Below are 26,212 nucleotides of genomic sequence, written 5' to 3'. Positions count from 1 at the left end.
GGGTTTTGCGACCAAAAACATGGTAAGCTTATTAAAAAAACCCACCACAAAACAAAAACAAAAAACAAATGATAAAACCCAAGCCATTGAGTTTATTTAGCGTCTTGTTTAGCCTGATCACGGGGGCATCACCTCTAAGGCTATTTTGTGTCCTGTGAATCAGAATTGTGGGCTGTTGTTTTGTGTGTTTGCGCCAGTGATTTTGCAGTAGGCTGGCAGAGCGTCTGGGTTGAAACCAAGTGTTGGTGGCTGGCAGGGTGGCGGCCAGCATGCCTAAGCGCGGTTGGGTATAAAGAGCCCTTGTGCATGCTGAAAAGAGGTGAGATTATAAATGTGAAACTGTTGAAACCATCCTTCGCCTTTGAGTTTAAAGAAATTCAGTTTCTTTTAAAAATAGATTCAATACCTAGTTTTCCTGCTTTAACACAGCTTGATGTATATAGGATCTTGTAGAAGGCGCAGGGGGGTTAGTTTTGGAGCAAAGCAGATCATTGGCAGATTTAGCATCGTGTACGTGTGTGCCAAGTTATTCTTAGCACGAGCGGAGCCCAGTCAAAAGACTTCTGGTTTGTGCGCTATTCTGCTGTATTTTAAACTAATGCTGAGCATAATTGGCATTTGTTAAGGGGAAAATGTAGAGCTGTTTGGTTACATCATGCAAGGTAAAATTAGTGACCAAATTAATAACAACTCATTTTTCAGGCATGGACTAGAAGCCAGTTGCATGGTAGTACTGTATGGGGAAGAAGCAGCCAGCTCAGTTTTTATATTGTGCTCGTTAATATTTTCTTCCTTCTTCTATCCTTTATGTTGACGTTAACATTAATTAGTTACTTGCAGCAACCAAAAAGTATTGAAAGCCTGCAAACCCAATGTGCTTTTGTAAAATTAGTTTCCTGCTTAAGCAGATACTTCTCTAGTAATTGCACAAACCAGCCTCAGATGGGGAGGCAGAGGCAAGCTGGTTGTATGATTAATTCACTATGTTCTGTGGTTATTTCGTGTTTATAGTAAAAAGACGACTGTAAATATAGGGCCAGATGCTCCACCTGTGTCCTCAGCTGAAGATCTGGCCTGAAGAATTTATTAAGGTGCTATCCTTTACATTCTCTTCAACTGGAGGTCTTACCATAAAAACACTAGAATTATAAAACCTTCCTCTTGTTTTCTTTTGCCTTTGTTAAAATAGTGGAACACTATTGGCAATCCTAATACTGGTGCAGAATAACAAACCATACGTGCAAATGCTACAGTGTGTATATCGCAATATGGGAAAAATAACCACCCACTTATAACTGTATTCTCTCAAATGCTTACTAATTGCAGGTGTTAAAGTGACTCATCTAGTGTTTTAAGGACACATTGAAGTGGTTTGTTTGTTTGTGGTTTTTTTTTTTTTAAAGATTAATAAATAGGCTCTTTTGTTATGCCAGATAACCTAGAGATAAGAAAATTGCATGAATGAAGAACTGATCCCCAATAACATTTTTTTCTTTGAAGGGGTAAGTAGTTACCTGGTGCCAACTTTGTGGCTTTAGTGTGATCTCCCAAATAGCACAGAAGCTTGCTACTTTAAATACTGACTTTCAAACAGCTCATATTCCCTTCTGTTTTACAGGACAGTAATCCTCCTGATTTTCCCTCTGTTTTGTTTTCTGATTTTCATTTTTTGTGTAGGAATGTCTAAATATTATAAAAGGTCAGGTGGTTTCTGTCTAAGTAATGGATTGTTCCAGGCTTTAAAAATGATGCCTGTTTATGGTCCTGCTGTCTGCAGGAGCAGCAGCCTATCATAAAGTTACTGCATTGCTCTGTCACTAGTGCTGTCTTGTCTGCCAAATGAAAAATGGCTTAAACTCATAACCTGGGCCAGCAGTTTTCTTATTGTAAGCCAGACAAAAATGCTATTGATCTTCCTTGCTGAAGTGTTCTTTTCACAGCTTGCCAGCATCAACACACTGTTGTCCTTACTCAGGGCTAATTAGCTAATAATTTAATGCAACGGAGACAGCAGTCTCAGTTTGGTTTAGCAGCAAGGGAATATGCTGTAACTTCAAAAGTATGAGGGACCTTTTTAGAGCATAGTCACGATTGCAGTGCTTGTCTCAACTTTTACACTCTCACTTCAAGTTTGATTTCCTCCGCACTAAAGAATAACAGTCTAGTTAGACTGAGGTGTGCTGTCGCTTTAGGATTTATAGGAAGCAAAACCCTGATGCGGTGGTGGTATCTGTAGTCTTGAATGGTGCTCTTAGTTATGCACTCGCACTTTAGCTTTATGATTGCTTCTAGAGTGAAATCAAATAGCTCGTTAAATTAATCATGGGAACCCTGTGGTTTGTGAGTTACAGACCAGACAGATTCAGTCATGTCTGAGAAACAGTAGATTATACCTTTTTTTGGTTGGTTCATTTTGTCGTGTTGTTTTTTTGGTAAAACACCAACCAAACAAAAAATCCACTGCTAAATTGTTTTAAATCAAAGTTTATGCGATGGATCCTTCTTCCTAAGAAATATGTTTTCTTAGTCCTTCTACTGCTATGAAGGCCAGAAGGTTGCAAGGAAATTCAGGTTGGAAGCATGGGAAAGATGTAATCTGCTCAAACGTGTTGAAAACTCATAGGAGTCTTCCACAAGGTTTTTTGATCTTTTTAATTCAAATATTTGGATAATTAGGTGTGTGAATGGAGATTGCTTGCCTCCAATCCCTAGCTGCATATAAGAAGCAATTGGTACAATTTCAAATGGGGGGATGGCTTAATGTCGTTCAGCCCATGTTTCATCTTGTGGGTGGTTCTCCTGGCTTGTCTCATACTCTTGTGGTGGTGAAAGATACAGCCTGTACAGCATTTCTTTTAGAATAAACAGTAATAAAAGCTTCTGAAATACAATTATAAGCATTTTGCCAAAAAGAGATGGCAGACATCATCTAGCAGTTTTCAGCTGCTACGTATTTTTTAAAAGTTCTTGACTGAAGGCAGCTTCTTCTGCATTCTTTGCCTGGCCAGTGTAGGCCATGTCTTAGTTTATATTTCAGAATTAGGCGTGATTCAAGTTATATCCTTGTTTTCTGTTCCACGTTGCTGAGCACCGTGTGAGGCAGGGCGTCCAGGAGGCGGAAGAAAACAGATAATCCCTTAAGGAAGTTATTCTTTACATTTCATACATTAATTTTGCTGGAGTGTGGGTGCATATGTTAATTTTGAAAATCTATGAGGACACTTAAAATTTGCTTGAAGTAAGGGAACTTTTAATCTCTGAAAGCATCCCCAAAGTGCAATTAACTATTCTGATGTCCTGATGACTCAACAGATGCTTTTGTAAACTAGAACACATCTGTCAGATTACAGAACTGATATGCCACTATATGTGATTTAAAATGACTGCCCGTAAATGGATGTATTGTGATAAATATCATATAGATGGCAAGGATGTCCATCTTTTCAATAGTCCTGTAATAACATTTCACAATGCACTATTCATTGTCACTCTCTGGAGGTTGCTATAGTCATGTGAAATGTCCAACTCTTCCTTCGTATCTTTGTAAACTTATTTGGGTTTTTCTGCATCTTCTTGGCTCCTTTTTAATGCATGCAGGCTATTGAGTGGTATTTTTAATAAAACAGTAGAACTAAAGATTTTTCTAAGCCTTTCTGAAGATTCCCAGTAGCCAATTCAACTGATTTTAGACTGCACTCCATCTGTCTAGGAAAGAAAGAAAATACATTAGTAGTCCACACATGAGCAGCTTATTAGTTCATTTGGTGTGTGCAGTACAGTGATTCAAGTCTGATCTAAAATATTCATCCACAATTAGTGGTGCAGCACAGTTCAAAGTGCTTCAAATCTGTGGGTTTGACTGAGAAATTTAAGGAAAATAGCTGCAAATTGATTCTGTATGTAATTAATGAAACATTTCATTCCTATGTAAATATTAAACGCTTGGGTATTTTTTTCCCTTTTTTCCTTTCCTCTTACTGAGCTCCCCCTCCCTGACCTCCATTATATGTTTGTTTGTTTTATAGGATGGTGGGTGGGCTGGCATGGGGGCATATTCTCTTGGGAGGACGAATTAATAGCGAGTCCTGTGACTCATTTGCTGAGCAAACAGCTGTTCTCCCTCTAATTCACCCCTCCTCAGATGTCCATCCCACCCCCGGAGAGGAGCTGCCAGAAGGCAATGTTTGCCTCTGCCTCGGTTGTTGAAACTCTCCGTCCACTTTCTTAAGGAAAATGCGCTTTCCTTGACCGCACCACCCCGTGCACGCGTCAAGCGGAGGTGCACCTACGAGCCCCCCGGCCAGCTCCGCTGCGGGCAGCCTCCTCTCCGTCGGGGGCCGTGGCGGACAGTCAGTGGCAGCCACATCTCAAAGTGTCTGAGCAAGGTTTTCCAGGGCTCGCCTCCTACAGAGTAGTGGCTTTGCCACAGCAGTGCCTGTTTGGAGGGGGGGCTGGATGCTAGTGCCTTTAATATGGGTTAAAAGCTTTTGGCATGTTGGAGAGAAAGGGCTTTCGAGGACAGGAGAGAAGCGAGCGGATGTTTATGGGGATGTGAGGAGTGAAGTCGGTGAGGCAGAGCTGGGGTTTTGTTTAGGGTCTCTCCCCCCCCGTTTCAGTGTCACAGAAAATCAATCCAGGTTTTACAAATGCTATCAGTGGAAGAGTTTAAGAACAGCCTGCAGTAAAACTTAGAAGATCCTGAGGCAAACTTCAGCTTGTTTTGAAATGTCTGTCTTTCCAGCTCAGATGTCCACACAGAACACAAATTGTGCAATGTTGCCTGCTCTTGGCTGCCTCTCCCAGCTGCCGATGGCCTCGAGTTTCAGCGTGGGCAGCCTGGCAGGGCTTGGCATGAGGGGGGGCCCTGGACCCTGCCTTGCAGCCCCCCAGGGGACCAGAAAACCAGGATCCAGGGCTACCAGTTTGGGACTACTTGCATAACGGCTTGTGTGATAGACAGCAAGGAGCACTCATCTGCTGCGACCAAATGACTTACAGGGAAGATGGGGGGGAAGACTGCTTCCAGCTATTAAATCCCAAGACACGACTCTTCCTCTGAGGCATCTGTGCAATTATTCCTTTCGGTGCTTTTATTTCCATGACGTTAATTTGCATAAAAGTCTTGGATCTGTAAAATTGTTTGCCTGCATCTTACTTGGGTCGCGGTGTTGCAGCTTTCCTGCCTTTCGCTTCCCTGGCATGACAGCACTGCTCATACAGGCAAAGCAGGCGACAGCCCCTGTGCTACAGCATGCGTGGGTTTGCATGTATGCGCACGTACACGGCTTTTGATCTTAAGAAGAAGGTGGTTAGAGTATGGTAGTAGTCAGTGAGCTGATGTGAAGGCAGTCAAGAAAAAGGACTTGATAGTGGATAGATTTGAACTTGCGTGAAATGCCTAGCTTCATGTTCAGAGAGATACATGTTCATCCGTAGGTTTTGGCACACCAGCTAGGGACAGTGGCTAAAACCAATTAAATTAGTGTTTGTAATTTTTAACTAATGAGTTGACTGGCAGCAATATAGGATGTTAAAATTACTTTTTTTTTTTTTCCTTCCACACACATGTGGGTCTTTAGCACATCGCGTGAACTGCTTTCTGTTGAAATATCTGTTTACTGGTGAGTTCCATTCTGATTTAACTAAAAGGGGTAAATACCCTTCTTGTCTCTGCTCCCATGAGTGGAAGATAATGGCAGGAATGGAAATTTGTATATTGATCAAGTTTAAAAGGTTATTAGGCAGGGATGGTAAAAAAATCTGCCCCTTATTTCACATTGCTGACCTTTAAACTTTATTTCAGATAGGAGAATGTGGGAGAAGGAGATAGGTTATATATGTTTTCTTTAGATACTTTAGTAAGAGCTCTTAGATGCTATTCTTTGGTTTTGAAAATGAATGCACTTAATTTTTAACTTCCTCTGTTTTAAGAAGTTGAGCTGGAGGGGTTTTTGCTTTCTGCTGCTAAGGTCAGAGCCTTCTTTTGTCATCGTTATTTGAGGCAAGTGGAGAAAGGAAAATTTTTGGGATTTCAGCTAAGTTCAACAAAAGGTTTTAGTAAATGGGGGATCCAGCTCAAAACTGCAGGACAGAAGTCAGGGGTACTTTCCACATGAAAAAACTGTTTAAAAAGCACTTTTTAGTTAAGAAGAAATGAAGAGTTTTTCCTTATGAAACCTGGGCACAAAGCTCTGAAAGTGTTTAAGGCTTTGTGGGTTTTTGTTTGTTTGTTTTTTAAAGTTTTCTTTAAAAACCATCTTTCCTCACTTTTGTGCGCCCTTTCTGCATATGTGTATTGCTGTATACGCAACCCTGTTTCTTTCATGCTGTATTAGGGAAGAGTGTTTTCTGACCAAGATGAAACAGAACTTTTTGTTTATAAAAAAAACATGTTTAGTGTAATGAAACAAAGTGGAACAGATACACCACCACCATCAGAAGTGTAGTTTTTAAAATTTCTTTCACCCCAGTATTTTTCCCTTAATGTAGGTTTTGTGTCCTCCCCCCCCCCCTCCCCCCCCGCAAAAATAATGCACGTTTTACATGCAGGTCTAAGCCGTTTGTTCTGCTACTGTGCTTAATAGTAATGCCATAAAGATATAAAAAAATATTCTACTGCCAAATATAAAACATTTGTTACTCGCAGAGATGATGGCTTAATTTTTAGTTTTCGTTTGTGTTTTATATCTTGACATTTCTTATGACCTACAATTAAAATGACTTTAGTGAAGTCTCAACTTAAATCCAGATTGCTGAGTGTGGTTGAGTGTCTCCAGGGAGAGCCTTGAACTGCTTGCTAAATCAATTTGTTCTTTTCTCAAAACAGATTAAATATGTTTTACCACTTTAAATTAAAAAATAAATAACCCCATATGACATAACTGCTACATATAAAATTAAAAATGCGCTCTGCACAGTCTGAAGGGTAGTAATTTTGATGCCAATGCTGTGCTGATAGTATTCCACCAGAGAAAGAAATGAATGGTTAAAAACAAGCATGTCTAATCCTGTCTCGCTGTTCTGCTAGTCTCGTTTGAGAATTAAGTTGATGGCACACTACTTGGGTGGGTGCTAACTGCTAGATGTGGCAATAATCTTCTTTAGCAGAGCCTGAGACACTCTGCTTCCACTGCACTGCCTCCCTGGAGTTAGATATATATATCTCTATAGTTTTTTTGGTGTGTGGTTTTTTTTTTTTTTTTAAATTCGTCTTGTTCATGCATACTGCTTTCTTTTCAGGTCAACCTTCTCCTACCTATTCCTTTAGCAAGATTAGCTGCAGAACTTGCTTGTGACTCACCTGCACCCTTAGTCGATGCTTCAAGTATAATTTTTAGTAGATGACTCCTGCCTGCAGTTTATTTTGTATCCAACACGCAGCAGAAGCAGAGGGAAATCAGTAGCTTCTGGTGCTCTGCAAATCCGCGGAGGATATGCAGGCAGCTGTACATAGGGAGAGTCAGATGCACTGGCTATGCCAGAAGCAGCCTTTGTTCCTTCAGACTGCTTCCATGGCTGTGCCTGAGTGGGTTATTGTTTAAGGCTCTGTAAGTACAATAGGATATAAGGAAAAGGGAAGGGGAAAATTTTTCTAAAATAGAACAAAACAAACTAAAAAAGTTGCTATGGAAATAGATGGCAAATGGTCTCTAATAATGCGATTTTACAAGAGATGTCCAATCTCCAGAACAATGGTTCAGTTTCAGCCAAGGTTAGTAGTGCTCGTTATCCTACGACTGGGAGATGGCAGCTGAGTCCTCTGCCATAAACAGATACGGTCTTATATGCTACTGTCTGCTGCGGACTAGGTAGGAGCTATTAGTGGTCACTTGTGAAATGATAACGAATGGCAAACTTTACTTGTTTTGGATTCATCTGCCCCAGGCTGGTTTTTGCTGTTGCTGGCTGCGGCACTGTCAGGCCGGAGAGTGCTGGAGGAGGAGCAGCCCGGCTGGCGAGGCATGCAGCTCCGCTGGGCTGACTCCCTTGCACAGAGTAGGCACACCACATCTTCCTTATTTCAGCTCAGGCCAAAGCCACCTGTACCAAGTTACTGTTTCACAGCAAAGCTGTGGCGTGTGTCTTCATAAAGATGCACCAAAGTGCCCGTCCTCCCAGTCCTATTTCCCGGTTCCTGCTTACACCCCTTCCTCCCTCCTGGTGCTGGATCTCCTGGTCCAGCCTGCTGAGTCCTGTGCAGCCCCTTAAATCTGGGGTGTGAGGCTGGGAGGGAGGCGAGGTGCAGCCCTGCCCCGCAAACTCGAGGGATTCCAAGGTTGTGGCAGGAGAGCAGAGACATGGACAACAGTGATGTTGACCTTGTGGCTTTAGGTGCACTGGGCCCATCTTAAGTTCACATGCAGCATGGAAAAGAGAGCCGAATTGGAAAAGTGCTTCTTCCAGTAACGGAATTTTTGTGGAACAACTTGGGAGAAGCAAAGGATTTTGTTGTTGTTGTAAACTGAAGATCATGATACTGCTTACTGCTGCTGTTAGGTCTTACATGTGGAGGGTATGACACAACCCTAGAATTCCCTTCCATCTCAAAGAGAGGAAATTACAACTTCATGGCTTCCTACATCTGAGAAAAAGTGTACTCCAGTTATATTTTATTTTTTTGAAATAATGTGAAATACAATTTTGACATGGATTTAATTTCTGGTTTTGCAAAGAAAAAAAACAAAAGGTAAAATTTTGTTAAAAATTGGGACAACTGATTGAGGAAATGGTGACTGAAGAAACAAAACTTTTGCTTTTACCCTAATGAAAAATAGGGGGAAAAACCAAGCAAAAATTAAAACACTTATTACTGCAATTCTTTCTTATTTTGCTCTGCCCTGGTAGCATTCTGCCTAACAGGGTGAGCCTGAAAAATCTCCTGGGAGGACTGGTTGCAGTAACAACGTAATACAGCAACTACAGGTTCGATGGCGTGTCTAAGCGGCTGCGGCATTCAGCACACTGAGCTTCGCCGTTGCAGCCCCCTGTGATCTGCCCTGCGAGAACCTGCTCCCGTTTTGGGAACAAACTGTCTCAGGAAGAAATGCTGTAGCGCAGGAGTGCTGGCCAAGGATTTGCCTGGGACTTTGGGGGGCACGGGGAGCCCCGGTGGGACGCAGGCAGGGGGCCGACGTCAGGGCTCGGCGGGGCAGGCAGGCAGAGCGCTTCTGGGCAGGGAGGAGGATGCGTTTGGTGGTGCCAGGTGAGGAACATGGGGTGTTTTGGTGCAGCGTGGCCGCTTTCTGTGGCTTTCTGCTGCTTTGTTTGGAAGGAGTGTTCATCCTTTCTGTTCCATCAGATGAATGTCGGTATTTTACAGCCATGTGGCTGCTGCATTTTTGTGTGATGTGTTTTCATAAGGATTATTGAGGACCAAGTCTAGGTGTAGGCAAAGTCGAAAGTTGTCAGTTTGAAGCTGCAGTCCCTCTGCCCCCCTTCTGCTTCCGTCCCCCAGATCTGTTCTTCCCCAACTTTACTCTCATTCCTTACCCCGCCTCTGCCTAGGAAAGGAGCACACCAACCTGCTTTGAGCTTAGTCTCTCTTTCTCTTTTTCCCCTCCGAAACCCCACCTACTTTGCATTGCTTACTTTAGCAACATTTTATGCTTCTCTTTCATATAAAACTAGCAGACTACCCCTTTTTCAGTAGAGGACAGCATCTGATGCTCATCAGGCATATACTCAGTATTGATTTTGAGGTGCTTTACAATTTCAAAAAAGCCCAAGTTTCTAAAAACTCCTGAGTTGATAGAGGGTTATGATACCTAACAAGGACTGCATATAATATTTAAACACTATGTAGAGGTTTGTAAATTTTCCTGTATAGCAGAAGTACTCTTGTTGACCAGTAAGCTTACTTAGGAAGCACTTTGTGTTCTTCACTTATGACCCAGTTACAGCCCTGGAGAAATGAGAAGTCGGGATTGCCGACACGCAGTGGTTTTACAGGAATTTTGAGTTTCAACATGTTCTGCAGTTCAAGGAGAATAATGCTGGAACTTGGAAATAACTTGTGAAAGTAGAAAAATACCCTGAAGTGCACCTGCCTTATGTATTTCCATAAGAAGATTGTACAACATACTTAACTGTCTATCTTTGCAGTATTTCTGTTTTCCAATAATTTCTCTGCGTGTTTTGTATTTGCTATCTCTTCATTTTGTTCGGGTATGTACCACAAGGTACCTTGTGTATGGAAACTTGAAGGTTTTGCTCTTGGTTACCCTTAGAATTTTATTTATTTATAGTTATTTAAGTCCAGCACAGGCTGAGTGCTGAGGTGTAGACAGTGAGGTACCCTGGGAGTCCCTCTTGCTTTCCTCAAAGGATAAGGCTGAGGAAGAGACGTGGGGCTTCAGAAAGATCTATAATAGTTCAGTCTCTAAAAGCTGGTGGCCACCGGGTGGGAGCAGGGCATGGTGAGAAAGCAGGGAAGGTAATTTGTGCTTGACCCAAGTCCATTGCAATGATATGGCTGAGGCTTAGGAGGCCTAAAGATGAACTCTGTGTTGCTTCCCTGTTGGATTTCTTCCAGTTCCCCCCTTCAGTGTTTCTTACATGCTTTAATTTTAAGACTTGCCGTGATGCAAAGGTGTTTTCCTTATGCATATCGCCCTTTTCCATTGATTCATCTTGGCAAAATCACTAAGAACCAGAGCGCCATGTTAAAAGAAAAATGTTGAAACTGTGTGGTACATTGGGCCTAAATTGCTGGATTTGGTGGCAGGGGCTGCAGGGGTGGGGGCCATCCCCTGGGCTGCCTTCAGGGATGCCCCTGAGGGACCACAGCTGCCCCAGACTACAGTGAGGGCATCCCTGAGGGACTGCAGCCATCCCAGCCCAGAGTGAGGATGTTCTTGGGGGACTGGGACCAGTGGAGGAGGAGTCCCGGCTGGGACAGGGGAAATCGGGTGAAGCAGCAAGGAGCAGTGGAAGGACAAATGAGAAGCAAGGAGGAGCAGACAGAAACTATTGCACACACAACCCGCAGCCTCCTGTGCTGCCTTTCGCCTTGCCAATGGTGTTGGGATGGACTGAGTGTAAGGCATGGCGGAAACAAGGGAGGTTAGACTAGGAAAGTGGGGGGAGAAAAGGTGTTTGACTGAAGTTGAGCCTTGGGAATGGGGAGGAAGAGAGTCCCTCAGAGTCTGCTGAACTGCTTAGTCTCTTTTTTTTATTCAACTCCTGAAACAGTAATTAAAAGTACGTTAATTGGCAGTAAATAAAGTAAAATTAAATAAAATTCCCTGAGTTGAGATGGTTTTGCCCACGACTTATAGACAACAAATTTTGGGGATTCTTGTACTTCTTTTTGAGTTCTTGAGTCTTTGAGGTTCACCTTAATCACCTTTACCAGCTTTGCTTTTGAACTTTGAAGCCTAGAGATATATCCTTTAAAACAAACAAAAATCTGAAAGCTGAAATTTTGATGTGACGATGAGACTTTGGAGAGCTGGCTTTAGGAAAAATTCCTAGTATTGCAGGAGACACAATAAAATCTCCAGAGTTGGCAGCCCTGCTGTGTTGCTTCTCCTTCCTCCTCTCAACATCTGCAGCCTTCCCTGCTTATGTTGGTCGTTTCCTTCACCATATTGATTTTTACAGTGTAATCTACTCGGAGCAAGGGTTTTGTCTATTATGCACTTGTAATGCACCACACATGCATTACTATGGAAATAATCTAATACAAAGTGCCTGGGATTTCAAGCATTGAGCGGCTTGTAGCCAAAAAAGCATTTGGCCAAAAAAACCTGCGTTTTTGTGCTCCCTCTGCTGGATCTGGAAGAGCAGAAAATATTCACCGGCTGGAGCGCTGCTGGTTCCCCTCCTCGCTCTTTGCCAATTCACACCCGGCAGCTCCCTTATCAGGCACCAGTGGGTATCTACAGGAAGGACTTGGTGCTTTCCAGTGTCCACTTGTGCAGCTGCGTCACGGGTCAGGAACCAGGCATGAACGTGAAAAGGGTGGAGATTGTGCGGCATCGAGTTGTGCAATAGCAGCGCCATGGTTTCACACCTGGAAAGGGTGGCTGATGCTGGGTTTAAGGTGTTTCCAGTTGTCTCCTCTTCCCCACCCATCTATTCTCATTTTTGGGTGTAGCCCGCTACCGCAAAATGTGCCAGTGAGACTGTTTTGGGGATCTTCCTAGAAATAGAATGAGAGAACACATCAGGCTCTAATAAAAAGCTGATTTTATTTTTAGAAACCGATTCCAGTTTAGAACAAAACCCTGTGAAGCGTGCTGGCAGAGCTGGGGCTGGCGTGAGGGCACGGGAACAGGCTGGGGCGGCGGTGGGGGAGAAGGAACAGCCCCTGAGCAGGTTGCGTGGTGAAACCAGGGAGCAGATGCTGGTGGGGACAGTGCCAGTGTCCTTAGAATAGGCTTGGACCTGATTTGTGAAAGGGGTGGGTGGTCTGTAATGTGAATTCACAGATATGTTAATGGGATAGCCCTTTTAAGAGGTGCTTTATAAAACAGAGTAGGAATTGTGGTGCCAGTTTTACAGATGGGCGGAACTAAAGCACAGAGGAGGGGAACGAAGTGTTGGCTGCTTGTGTTGCAGCAGTGCAGTTTAAGCTGGTTTAAGCAGCCTCTGTTTCTGCCCTCTGCCATCATGGCCGATCACTCCTGCCCCGTGCCCGCTCCCTGTGTTGTGTTGGCACAGCTGTTTACGAGACAACATGCTGAAGGAAATCAGTTCCCCTGATCCAGCTAACCATACAGCTGCACAAATGCAGGGTTGGAAGCAAGTGTCCAGGAGAGAGAAGTGAGAGGTAAAGTTTAAGCTGCTAAATAAATGCTACAGACCGATCTGCCGAAGTCCCATCCCGTCGTACCTGGAATGGTACCCGGCTCCTGGGGCAGACAGAACAAAAAGTTTATCCTTTGGAGGAACAAACTTAGAAGTTGGATAAATAACCAATTCCAGCTTCATTAAAGACCCAGTCTGCATTAGCTGCGAAAGTCATGTTAACACATACTAAATCTGAACCAATTAACATGTTTTTCGTGGCTTGTATAAGCAGAACAAAAGCACTAGGGAAAACTTCTGGATGAGAATAAATATGTTCTGGGGGAAAACATTCACAGTTCAATGAGGCCTTAAAAGCCAGTCATTCACCCAGGGTGCCTGTCAATATGTAACTTCTCTAAAACTGCCATTTGTTGTGAGACAAGAAAACCAGCAGAGTTCCTGTCTGAAGCAGACGGTCACTTGGTAGCACTGTACGTGTCGGGGTGGGATGACTGTTTCTAACATACAGTTTTCAGACGTGTTTTTATTCTTTGTGAATTATCAGTGAACAGAATAAATATGACTGCAGAATAAATATTGAATGCGACTAACAAGTTACTTGTAATAACTTGAGGTTTTTCTTCTGCATTTTTTAAGTCACCTGTGACTTTTGCATCATACAACTTGTTATGGAAGTGTCTGCTCCCACAGCTGGTCCTTGGGGAGGAGGAACCTGGACTGGCTGTGAACTGTGTGCCCTATTTTTTTCCATAGTACTTGCTTTTTCATGTTTGATGGAAAAGTCTTTGCATGAAAGTTATTTGGAAGTTAGTCAAAAGAGAAGCAGAATGTAGTCATCATGTTTCTTCAATATTTGCTGAGTTTTGGAGCCTAGTAGTATAAGGCTGTAAGGACACCTTGTCTGCCTGCTGAAACAGCATGTAACAAAATACATACTACCTGTAAACATTCCCCTGTCTCCCTTTGGAGTCTTTCTTTGTAATTAAAAAGCATTTCCTAGAAGTCGCAGTGCTGTGCCAACGTAATCCATAAACTTATTTTGTTTTGCTACAGACAGGATGGTGGTTTTGAGGTAGTTTGGCGTATTCGCTTAAGGAGAATTTGGGGGTTGGTTTATTTTTTTATAATGGCACTTAGCTCACAACAGTCAGTGAGTACCCTTTGTAAAGAGAATAAAAGAGACTTCAGCATGACCTTTAACTGAAAAAAAAAAAAAAATTACCATTTGGCTCAGGAAATTTTGATATAAAATTCTCAGCAGAATTCTTATTATCTTTTCCTCCTCTCATTGTTAAGGCAAGAAAACCTGTAAGGCTTAAACTGCTGGAGTGAGTCTCAAAAGCTTGGGGGTGGCACAGCTGGGCTTGAACTGCGACCCAGCCTCAGATCTGGTCCTCCAGGCTTGGTCCTGGGACTTCTAAATGCTCTGCATTCATTTCAGGTCTGTTCAGTGAGCTGCTTCGAATGCTGCCGTGTTATGCAGGAGAACGGAAGCGTGATGTCTCTGTATTTTTGTTGCAGGAAAATGGATCTTGTTATGTGAAGGCGTTGAGGAAGCAGTCCCCAGCTACCGAGAGAAAGAAAGGCCGGTGGGAAATATTCAGGTAAGAAAGTTTTATGGACCATCAGGCAGTAAAAACACTTGTGGGCCTTCAGTCTTTTTCCAGATGCTGCATTGTGTTTTATGCTTTAATGGCTGATCTGGTCACTATCAAAGTTTATTTGTTGTTTTAAGAAACAGTCCTGTTTGGTCAATTGATTGCAACAACAAAACACTGCAAGCAAAGCCCTCAGCATAAACATTCCTTGGGCTATCCTTGGTACAATATTGATCCTGATACAGAATACAAACAAATTACTCTTTGCATGAGCCATTCGAGCTATAAAACAGAGCAATAATATGTTCTACTTGCTGCCAATAAATGTGCATTTATAATAAACAAAGTAGAAATCCCTGAGTAGAAGTGAACAGTAGTTTCAATAATGTGTTCAATAGCTGATGTCCAGCTGTTGTACAGAATTAAAAAAAACACAGAGTGGGCACTCCAGGATTTCTGTTGCCTCCCCCCCTTAAGAAAAATATTCTCTGCAAACTTGTTCTGTTGCTGCTTTTGCTTTGTTTGGGGTTTTTTTTTTTTTTAGATATTTTAAGTATTTTGTAAAGCAACAGGTAATCTCATCTTTGCCTTATTTCTAGTGTGGTTGAGAGCTTCTCAAGAATTTGGTCTACACCTTAATTTTCTTGTGGACCAGCTGCCTTTCGTTAGACTGCTATGTGGGTCATCTCCACTTTCACTCCTTGTCATATCCCCATGGCATTTCCTTATATTGGGAAACAGCATTAAAGACACTTTCATGTATTTGTAGTTGTTCTGAATACAGCTGAAATTAGGGGGGGGGGGAGGAGTCAGTACCCTTGTGCCCATCACCACTGAGGGTGCATAGATGATAACTGAACCCATTTCCAAAAGGAAAAAAGTTAATGATCATCAGAACATAGTGGTTTGGTTTTGTTTTTGTTTTTGTTTTTTTTTAATGTGCTCTACCGTGCTCATATAATCCTCCTCCCCCTCATCCATATTTTCAGTGCTGCACTTTGATGAGCTACAGACAGTTGACCTGAAGGCATTTCTTGGTGAACATTTCTGTCTGCTCTCAGACTTGAAAAACTCAACCTTTTCAAGAGCTGTATGGGAGAAAAATGTGTAAGACTAATATTTATAGACTGAAAGAGAGAGGAGAGGAAAGACTAAAGTGTAAAACTTGCTTCCAGCAGAAATGCCATCCTTCTTTTACCTCTGATAATTAGAAGCATTTCTGACATGGCTATAAAAGCAAGTTAGTGGTGTGTGCCTGCCATTTGCTGTGCTTTTGTACTGCAGGACTGTTTTCCTTTTTGGATGGTTATGCTTTCCTCTATTATGTTTTAAGACAAAACATAAATTTCAACTGATATTCAACTGTTACATTATGATTCATCCTACATTTTAAACGATTACTTCCAGGTACTTACACGTGATTGTTTGTAAAAATGGAGGGTTGTTATTCAAGTTCACATTTTGAGTACTTTTTCATAATGTTTGGCAAAGCTCATGTGCATAAATCCTTTCATTAATAGTTCTAACTGAAATCACACTGGAATCACACTGGAAGACTAGAAGGAGGAGAGGTTTTAACTGTGCCATAATTTTCTCCGGGAAAAGATCTTGGCTATATTAAGAAATACAATAGTACTGATTGCAACTCTAATAAGAGATTTAGAGGACATTGCAAATAGTTTTTAGTGGTGCCTTAAAGAGTATACTATATTTTATGCCCCCTGAATATAGGTCTAAGACTTTGGTCTTTTATTATAAAAATAACGTGTGCAGGGATAGAAATGCAGCGAATAGTTTAAAAACAAACAAACAAAATGCCACACCAAAACACACCCTGTTTTAAAACTGCATTCCTGAAAATTTCCTGGAGATTTCCCTAGACTTGGATCTTGGTTCAAAAAAATAAAACAAAAATCACTGTTCTGTTCCGTGAAGAAACTTGGGAAAGAAGTTCCTTGCTGTGCCTTCGGGTCACGTGGCCTCGCTGCTGTAGAGCTGGAATGTTTGCCATGGTATTTCCGGAGGCTTCATAAACACACAGAAAGAACAGGGGGGTTAGGAGGATACTTTTTTTTTTTTTTTAATTAATATATTCTCTGCCCCCTTCCACCCCCCCTTCTTTGTTTTGGCAGCCTAAATTCATTACACTTTAGGTGTGGAGTTTTTTAGGAATTCAGAGGAGTTTTTTTATCTGATCAGTCCAATGAATTTTAAGAATTCATCTGTTATTTAAAGAAAAAAGTTAAAAGATTTTTGGTACTTCTTTAATTGCTGAATTTGTCTAGAATTATTTCTTACTTAATATAAAACCTGGCAACCTACATGGTAAGCGTAACTCTGCTATTTAGACGGTCTTAATGGTTTACTTTTGGCATGTGTCACTGTGAGTGGCATTCAGTAATCTGACTTGATAGCTGTCATCTTGCAAGCTAGAGTAATGCAAACAAAAGATGAGCACTCAAACAAGGTTACAGTGAAGAGCCATTTCCTAAGTCCTGCTGCGGCGGCGTAGAATCCCCAAGTCAAATCAGAAAAGCACAGCATTAGTTCTGGCTCCTGGGATATGAGGGTTAAGATTATGCAAACCTCTTCTTTCTAACTGTGGGAATAGCACGTGTTCTGTTGAGACTTTGCAAACACCAGCTCAAACTGGGATTGTGAGGAGCTCTGTGTTAGTCTGTAATATCATGGATATGGTATGTCATAGTGGCAAGGTGGCTGAAGGAGACCCGGCAGTCCCTCTTACACCCCTGGGCTGGCAGAGATGCATCTTCTCCTCCTCCTACTCCCTTCCCCTTCCAGCTGAGCTGAGCTGCCTGTTGAACAAGGGCAGAGAGCTGATTCGTTTTAAAAATAACCCGGCAAAAATGGGCAGGGAGGGGGAGGATGAATGGGCTATTTTTAGCTCAACGAAACTCTGTTTGCTACACAGTACCATAAAGCTGTCTTAATGCTACCAGGAGGGGTGGGGAGAGGGCAGTGCGAGGGGAGCTGGTAACAAGTGGCCAGAGGTAGGAACTGCTTGTTCCAGCTTTGCCACCGCAAAAAATCACCCCAGCACCGTGGCTGTGTATTCCATGAGGCTGCTCAGGGCACAGCCCGTGGAAGGTTTATAACCATGTCAAGATGGACTTGTTGCTGAGTCAGATTATTAATTACATCAGAAGTTACAAAAAGGCAGCATAGTTTGTCTTAGAGCTTTCCTTTAAAGTATGAAACAGTAGATTTCCCCCCCCCCCCCCCAAATTCAGGCCCTGAATTGGCATTCCGAGGACGAGCCTCGGTAGGTCTGGAATTGAGCAAGGGCTTCCTTGCTCCGTCCTCCTCTTCCCTACCAAACTTTTTGAAGCCCATCTTGAAGTGTGATTATTTAATGATATTCTCCTGGTGTGGAAGTGTAGCATTATTTACTTTAATAAAGTAAGACTCATGTCTTGTTCCAATAAAATATGTAATGTCTGATTGCCACAGGTGCCATATTGTCTGACTCCTGCAGGTACCCCCCCACACCTGTGTGGACACAGCAACACAAATGTTGGACAACAGAAGAAGGGAAAGAAGGAAGAGGAGCAAAATCATGAATTGAATAGCTGGGAAGGTCTTAGGGTAGGAAGAGTAAGGCAAAGACACAGCAGGAAAAAAGCCTGGAGGTTTTGAGGAAGGGAAATTGTCCCTCCCAAAACCAGCTTTGTTGACAGAAATAGATGTAAAAAAATATGGGCATCTTCCCGTCTAAAAGAAGATGGGGAGAACCGGTTGAGGCAGTTGTAGTGATAATTTTGGAAGTGCTCCCATGCTGTAGGGGTAGGCAGATGGGGTATACAGCAATTGCTGTCTAGGCCACTGATGTTTGAGTCACTTCTGTTTGCATTTCTGCAATTTCAAATCTGTAAAGCTGAGTTGAGGCATGCTTTGAGTCTGAAGGTAGCCAGCCGAACGGGTAATGTTTCCACTCTTTTCTGGGCGTTCTGGCCCTTGTATTGGGGTGGGGACTGGGGAATGGAGAGTCCTTTTTTCCCCCTGCTTACTTCAGTGGTTATTGGTAGAAAACTCTTGGATCCTGTGACATAAAACGCACACTATGATAATTGGTCAAAGTCTTCTGATTGGTCTGGTCTAGAGTGGTGGTACCTACTGGTCTGTAGCTAGAACAGTCAACTGAGAGGAAATGGTATGAAGTAGTCCTGAAGCTATTGGACTGCTATACGTGGGGAAAAACATACTGTTTCAATGATCTGCTTGAATATGAATGCTTTAGTATTTATAAGTTATCTTTTGTATAAGTAAGCCATGATTCAAAGGCAAACTGTGTTTTAAGTTGAGCATTATTTGCTTGTGTATGTTTTTGTTTTTTTTTTTTCTTTTCTTTCTCAAAGTGAACATGTAGAAATGTGGAGAAATACCCAAGAAATCTTGTACAGCATAACTGAGTAAAATGTTGGTAACTTCTTACTTGAGTTGTCTTCAGTGCTGTGCTTTTTAGTACAATGCTGTAGCACCTTAAGTTTCAGGTGAAAAAGGGACACAAATCCACCTCTTCAGGTAGTGGAAATAGTGTACAAGAGCTTCCTTTTTTTGGAGATGTTCCAGTGTTTTATCTTGTTTCTTAGTACGTCTCACTGATTTGTAGCTTCTGTGCCTTTATGAGAATGTGCAAAGACTTTTTACAGTTAATTTTGCAATGATAATATGTATATCTGAATAATACTTTTCATGCCATTTGGCTTTGCCCCTTGCCATCTAAGACCTCCCAAGCCTTTCTAAGGAAACTTTGTTTAGGCAGGCCAATGGGAATCATGGTTGAAACTTGTTCTCAAAAGCTCCATGTTCTTAATTGCCTTTGACAGTGGCTGGAAAGATGTCACTTCAGCATAGCAAAAAGCAACCAAAATAAATTATATTTTTAATGAAGGATTCTCTATCTGGATGAATTGATGCTGGCAGGACAGTATTGGTTAAAAATAGAAGAACCTTCTGCAGACACTTTGCAGTTTATCCTGGTTTTATTTTGTCTAAACAAAAAGCAATGTATGCATACCAAGTGTAGACAGGCCTTTTAGTCTGAGGTACTTCCTTTGGCAGATGGCTTCTGATTTTTATTTTATTTTATTTATTTTTTTAGAAGTAAGTATTGCTTTGAAGGGAGACCAAAAGGAATCAGTATTCAAGTATTCTGTTTTTCATGTGACTGCATGGGAGATTGCTGTATCCTGTCCTAAACCTATTTTATGGTGATATGGACAAGATTCTTACGGCCTTATGAAGGATGCTAGCTTGCATTCCTTTGTGCAAAGAAGTATTTCTAAAGGAAATAATACGCTGATTGAACACTTACTTTTGTTCAATACAAAAGTATTTGTAGCTAACTGGCAAATATTTTACTTCTCTACCCTGCTTTTTCCCCTTAATCTTATTTATCTCCTTAGTGTTTTCTTCTAACTATTAGAAATGTGTTCTTCTAGGGTATTTTTAGATCAACTGCTTTACAAGCCAAGAATTTGTGTCTTTATACTGAAAGCATATGTAAGGAAAGGGACTGAATGGTTAGTTTGACTTCTATAGCTTACGCATATGTATATTGTAAATATTAGACATATTTTAGATATATTAGATACGTGTGTGTAAGTTGAGATCCTGTTTCAGAACAGTCTGTTAACGGTTGACGATTATATATTATATATGTATTTTTAAATGACTGACAAATTTTAAATAAGGTTAAATTAACCTGCAATAATAATACTGTTGCGGATTTTTAAATATGTTTCATATTGAACAGTATTCAACTAAATTCCTCTATTTAATCTTACTGAAGTTAGAAAATTCAAGGTACAACTGTTTTTTCACACATTTTATTAGGCCTTGATATTTCTGATAGCATAGCTTTCCTTTTCAGGCCTTGAAGTGGGAAAAGAGAGAGAGATTTATTTCCTTCTCAAGACAAAAGAACAATGCAAGTGTAATCTCAACATTCAGTTTTTCTTTTGTCTATGGCTAAGTCCATCTCTTAACCTGGTATGATTAATCCGGTTTGATTTGTTCATGTGTTTAGAAGTTTATGAAAGGGCAGGGAAAAGGGAGGAAAAAAATTCCTTTGAAGCGCACCTATCAGTGATTCAAATGCTGCCTTGAATCATAAAGATATGTATGACTGAGATCTGTGTTACTGGAGTGCTGGAGATACCGCGTGAAATGCCAGCAGGTGTATATCCCAAACTGATGATCAGGGCCAAGTATTTAAACTAGTTGTACTCTGCTGAGAATGCATAGTCTGCACCACAGATCAAACTAAGGCGTTTCAAAGAAAAGATTTTGAGCTAACAAATCATGGAAAATCTCCATATACACAATATAATGTAAAATCTCACAAGTGAAAATAAACCTAACTGAGCTGCAGAATGTGAATATGCGGAGGAGCGTGTCTGCGACACCACATGGGGTCCCTTCTCTCACTTGTTTATACCTGTCCCATACCGCGGAAAGCTCGAACAACTGAAAACTAAAAATACTGCTTTACAAATAGAGTGGGAGGAAGAAGAAAACAAGCATGAACACCACCTTTCAAAGATACTAAGTGTTTGCCACAGCAACAGTCTGGTGGCAGAGAACTCAACAAAATAATTACATGTTGAATAAGAAGGTGTTTCCTTTTGTTGCCTTTGAATGGGGCACTTCTTTAATTTAATGGAATTTCCTTTTGCTCATGTGCTCTCTTATTGGGTGGGCAGAAGCTCACTAACTTCTGTAGGCCGGTTTCTGTTTAATATAGTTTAGCAATGACCGTTTTATTACTATCCTTTTAAATATAAACATTCCCAATCTCTTCAAGTGCTCTTCTTTAAAACATGGGGTTCCCCCCTCCCCGACGATTTTCATTGCTACCCTTTGATTTTTGTCTCATTTTGCTCTGAATCCATAAGTTTCTCTTACAAACTATTGCTAACCACCAGATTATCACTGCCTCTTTAATATAAACTATGGCATCAGAGGAACGCTGTTTTCCTGGGTCCCAGTTTGATAACAGATTTCCTTCTCTGAGTACGTTCCTCTTCTGGACTGTTCAAACGTCCACCAAATGGAGTGGATTCTTCATTGGTCGGTGGGATGGATGCCTGCCCGTGCATATCTACTATATGGTAATGTGGGTTTTTCGGTCGTTATTGCCCTGGACCTGATAGAACCTGAGAAGCTAGAGGTGGAGTGCTCTTTATCAGTTCATAGAGTCTTGCAGTACTTTGCCCTGCCCTTCCCTCATGTCTTTGGCATTTCTGGTGCCTAACGCCTGCCTGGTGTCTTTTTTCTCATAGTGCCTCTGAAGTTCTCACCTGGAGAACCCTGTTCCCTCCATCTGCTCACAGCCCTCGGGTCCTGTTGGTTTGCAGTCAGAGCGTTTTGGGAGTTCACGTAGAGGGAAACAAATAGTCCTTGCAGTAGAGGGGTCTACCCTGAGAGAACCTACACTGTATCTTGTGGGCAGACGTGAGCTTGATCTGCTCATCTTAAACTGGCTGCATTCTGTGTGGAGCCAAACCAGAAGCCCCATATCCATCGTTAGCATTGTGTTGAGCTCGAGCTAATAAGCTCGGTCTCTTGGCAGGATGTGTTAGATCAGGCTTACTGCTGTGCTAATTGTGCTTACACAGCTTCCAGTTTGGAGCTGGCTCATTTACAGCTGGCTTGGATGGTGGCCAAGAAGGCTCGCCTCTGCCTGCAGTATGCCATGTAGACATACACACATCCAGCACTTGAACGTGTCTGTCAATAGCAGGAAATTATATTCAGAGGGAGGGGAAAATCTTTGGCCTGGCTGCAAGCGTAAACAAGGACAATATTAATGAATGAGGAAGTAGGTAACAGTTTTAATAAGGAGAAGGATTGATTATTCCAAATATAGACTCACTACCACAAGTTTTTTTCGGCCCCTATGTTTGGCCCCATCTTGTTCCTCATTTACCACTAGTTTTGTTTTGTGGGGCTGTGTGTTTTTTTGGGTGTTTGTTTTTTGTGGGTTTTTTTTAAAAAAAAAAAAAAAAACAACAACAATATTTCTTGGGAACGTTTCCCAGATTTAAGAAACTTCATTGTAGAAGTGAGCAGCCTGATATTTTAACGGGGAAACAGAAACTAATCTAAACACAAGGTTAAAAATAGGCAAAATTTCAGAGGGGAGAAATCTCCCTTTACGATTAGCCCATCCTCTGTTTTCGTCTTGTCTTGCTTCATATGTTAGCAAATCTGTTTGTACGTTGATTATGATACAGTGTCAAGAATCTTAGTGTTGAAGTGCTCTAGCTACCTAAAGGTACAAAATACTCACTAGTAACCGGAATTATGTAGGAAGAAGAAACCCAGAGCTGTAAAAAGCTGAAGTTTGTTTATTTAGGTTTGGAAAACTAGAGCTCAGAATGACTTGAAAGCCACATCCTCAGCTGGCATAGATTGGTTTCATCAGTTACCAACAGTTGTGTTACTTACTTCAGCCAGAATTTGTCCCCTCAAATATTAAGAAAACTTCTGTCTGTGGAGGAATGTGGTGGTGGACGGAAACATATGAGTGTGTATGTATATAAATATAGAGAAAACCAGACTAGTCTCTTCTTTTATTGTGAAATAATAAAATGATTCATCAGCCACATCACTATGAGCTCTCTTAATATTTGAGCCCATTTTTCTCAAATTATTTCCTCGGTCAGAAACCTCCATGCATCGCTGCATTAATTTGCTTGACAGTTTAGAGGCCACTTCTCCGTTTGAGCAAGCCTCAAAGAGACAGTACCAACCTTTTAGTTCTAAAATCACTGTTATTAAAACAACCAGGGGAATGTATCTCTGCAAAGGCAGAGTTGAATAATGATTTAGCTCCCAGAATTAATTTGAGATTTCAGCAGCAGTAAGTAATATTTTAGTGGTAGAATAATCCTGTACTTTACATATTAAGTCTGCAGACTGCACTGCCAGTGGAAGAACCCTGCAGTATTTAAATGACACTGTAACACCATGGTATTATATTCAGGTCATTAGGGGGCATTTTACAGGATTGAAGTTATCTGGTGGAATGTTTTTTTGCCTCTCCAAATATGTAGATTAGGGGTTTAAAAAAAAAATTACACCTAACTCACCAGTGTTCCTTCTCTGTCTCAGCCAACTATATCACCTGTGCACCGCTTGCACTGTCAACAAACGCTGAGAGCGTAACCGAAAGAAAGGGGAGTAGTAGATACAGATGGCTCAAATGGCTGATGATGTAAGTGGAGAAAACAGTGTACTGAGGGTTGGTGTTTTTTATTTTCTGTATGAATCAGAGCAATTGATAGATAAGCATAAACCCAAGTATTTGGCTTTTGTGGCAGGTGTCAGCGGGTGCCCGGAATGACGGAAAATGCTGAGCCCCAAGATGAGTGTTTTCCAGAGCAGATCCCTAACGCTAACCTTCTGAAGAGGCATGGGCACTCTTGCAATTGAATGTACCAAGGGAGATGGGCACCTCTCTCCCCTTTGTGCCTTAGAAATTCCTTCTAAATTCATGTGTGTGGCCCATCATAATGATTTTGATACCTCTTTTCAAATGTACTCATCATTCAGACAGCTCTGGTTGGATTTAGAGAGAGATATTAGGCTGTGAAAAGCATGAGTTCTTAGCAGCTTATTGCTGCCTCTGGCAGAAGTTACTGCCATTCAGATTTGCTAGCTAGATAGTTCACATGATTGTTCTGTGCACCATTAGAGACAAACTGAGCTGAGTTAGTTTAAACGTGTAAATAGTAGCTTTGGATCATTCTTTCTGCAAGAAACAGATAATCATTACAGAAGTAGCCTAGCTGGCTGACAGGCAGTAAATTTCACCACGTGAGTCTTCCCTTGTCTTTCCTTCACTGAGTTTTAACTACAGCTTTTGGGGTGATGTGAACACTTGGAAAAAATAAAAACAATGAAAAAAAGGATCAGTTAAGGCAAGTGAAGTTGAAGTGGTGTCCAACTTCCAACGGTGAGAATGATAATGGTGACTTGCTGGTTGGTCAGGGGTTGATAAGCTTTTCAACCAGCAGAGCGGCCATCATGTGGATAGGACACATGGCTGTGCCTTTTCTGTGCTCAGAGTGGTCGAGGGGGTAACCCCAAAACCAGTTATCTTATTTGAAGAGTTTGTTTTCCACTAGCCTAGAATATGGGCCAAGTTCCCGATGGTAATTCCTGTTTTCTTCTTGCTGCACTCCATGTGATGGGAAATTCTTAGAAAAGTCTGAGGGTCAAGAGGTGTGTTTGGCTGCTGCATACCAGTGCTCGAAAGGAGTGCTGAGGGTACTGGAAATTATTTTTACAGGTCTTATTTCCAAAAATAGCCTTAACTTCTCTTTAGAGAATGGTGCAAGACTCATATTTGTAGAGAAGCATTGGCTATGCAAATGGGAGAATTGCCTTACTTGGCAGACCTGCTGCCGTAGGAGGTTGTGGAGGCAGATCAGCAGGTTAAACACGGCTACGGACAACAGGTCCATGAACAGACACCAAAGGGAGTATATGTTCCCACTAACATCTGACTGTGGATGCTGGGGAGTAAAGGCAATAAACGACATAATGGCTGGGCTCACGTACCCTGCCTACATAGTGTCTTCTGCTGTCATCCTTGGAGACAGAATACTGAGCTGGATGGATGACTGGATTAACCCAATATGGCATGTCTTCTGTTCCTGCTGCATTCAGGTATATAACAATACTTAAAATATTATTCACATTGTATTTTAAGTTATATCAAGAACAGCAGAGGCATAGGGTATTCTTCAGTCATCTACTTTTTTTACATGAGAAAAGACTAAACTTTTATGACAATATTTTTGCGGGTTTTATATAGCCTACTTTCACAGAGGATAAAGTTTCAGTTTAGACTTTGAGCACTGCGCTCTCTTGATCTTGATGTTGCTTTGGTTGTCACTAACTTACTTTTTAAAATGTACAGCAGGAAGCCAGTTCTGCCCCACCATTTCTGTTGGGTGTTTTTTCAAGTTAAAGGCAGTGGGCTTTCCTGAAAAATGTCTGTAGACAAAGAACTCTCCAGAGTGGATCTCTACTGATCTGTGCAGTTAGCAATTACTCCTATGAGCTGTCATTTTAAAGTAAAAATAGAAAATATGAAATATTGATTACCTATGCAAGTACAAGAAATGTACATCCGTATACTAGCTCTCCAGAAGCTTGTAGATAAAATAGATTTAAATTACATTTTTCTTTTTAATGTGGCACAACAAGTAATAGTTTTGCTCTTGAGGAAGTATGTATGAACCCATAAGGCTATGAGCTTGTGGAGAGAGCTTTATTCCAGCTATATCGTTAAATGAAGTAACATTTGAAATCTTCTGGGACTCCTTTTCCTAAATAAAGGACGTGCTTGTTATCGTGGTGCAGCAGTGAGCAATACCATGAAGTTCAGGATGGGAGAGAACTTTGTTGTTTATCAAATGCATACTGTATACCAGGTATTTACTGTAGTCTATACAGACTAGAAATAAACAGTGGCCTGGCACTTAATGTTACTATGCCACTTGTACTGCCTTTTTCAATGTATTTGCTGAGGCTGCAACAGTTTTTTGCACTAAGGTTTAGATAATTCAGCATCTGCCTTTCTCAACTGAAATAATCGTGCTGCTCTCACTGGTGGTACACAGCTAAAACCTGTTTTCCTCCCAGCATATTGAAGGCAAACATCTGGAGTAGAGGCTTCACTATCCTTGGCCGTAGCATCCATTGTGACTTTTTGGATGCAATCAGTTTAAACCATTGCCAGCTATGGTTTTGGTCCAGAAACTTGTCAAACCAGCTTGTGCCTCTAACTTCTTATAAGGACTGGTCAGGGAGATACGGAGATTGTA

The 26,212-nt window shown here is 41.5% G+C and overlaps 1 protein-coding gene across 1 annotated transcript in view; it reads left to right on the top strand.

Annotated features, from left to right (window-relative positions):
- Window positions 1-26,212, top strand: part of ZMIZ1 (zinc finger MIZ-type containing 1) — a 312,000-nt gene that overhangs the window by 61,693 nt on the left and 224,095 nt on the right. Inside the window, exon 2 of the mRNA XM_075154379.1 lies at window positions 14,275-14,357. The gene's annotated coding sequence lies outside the window, so the exon portion shown is untranslated. The remainder of the gene's footprint in view (window positions 1-14,274; window positions 14,358-26,212) is intronic.

The sequence above is a fragment of the Calonectris borealis genome, chromosome 7, assembly GCF_964195595.1.
Source record: "Calonectris borealis chromosome 7, bCalBor7.hap1.2, whole genome shotgun sequence".
Lineage (NCBI taxonomy): Eukaryota > Metazoa > Chordata > Aves > Procellariiformes > Procellariidae > Calonectris > Calonectris borealis.
The sequence above is the reverse complement of the archived record's forward strand: the minus strand, read 5'-3'. Positions and strand labels throughout refer to the sequence as shown.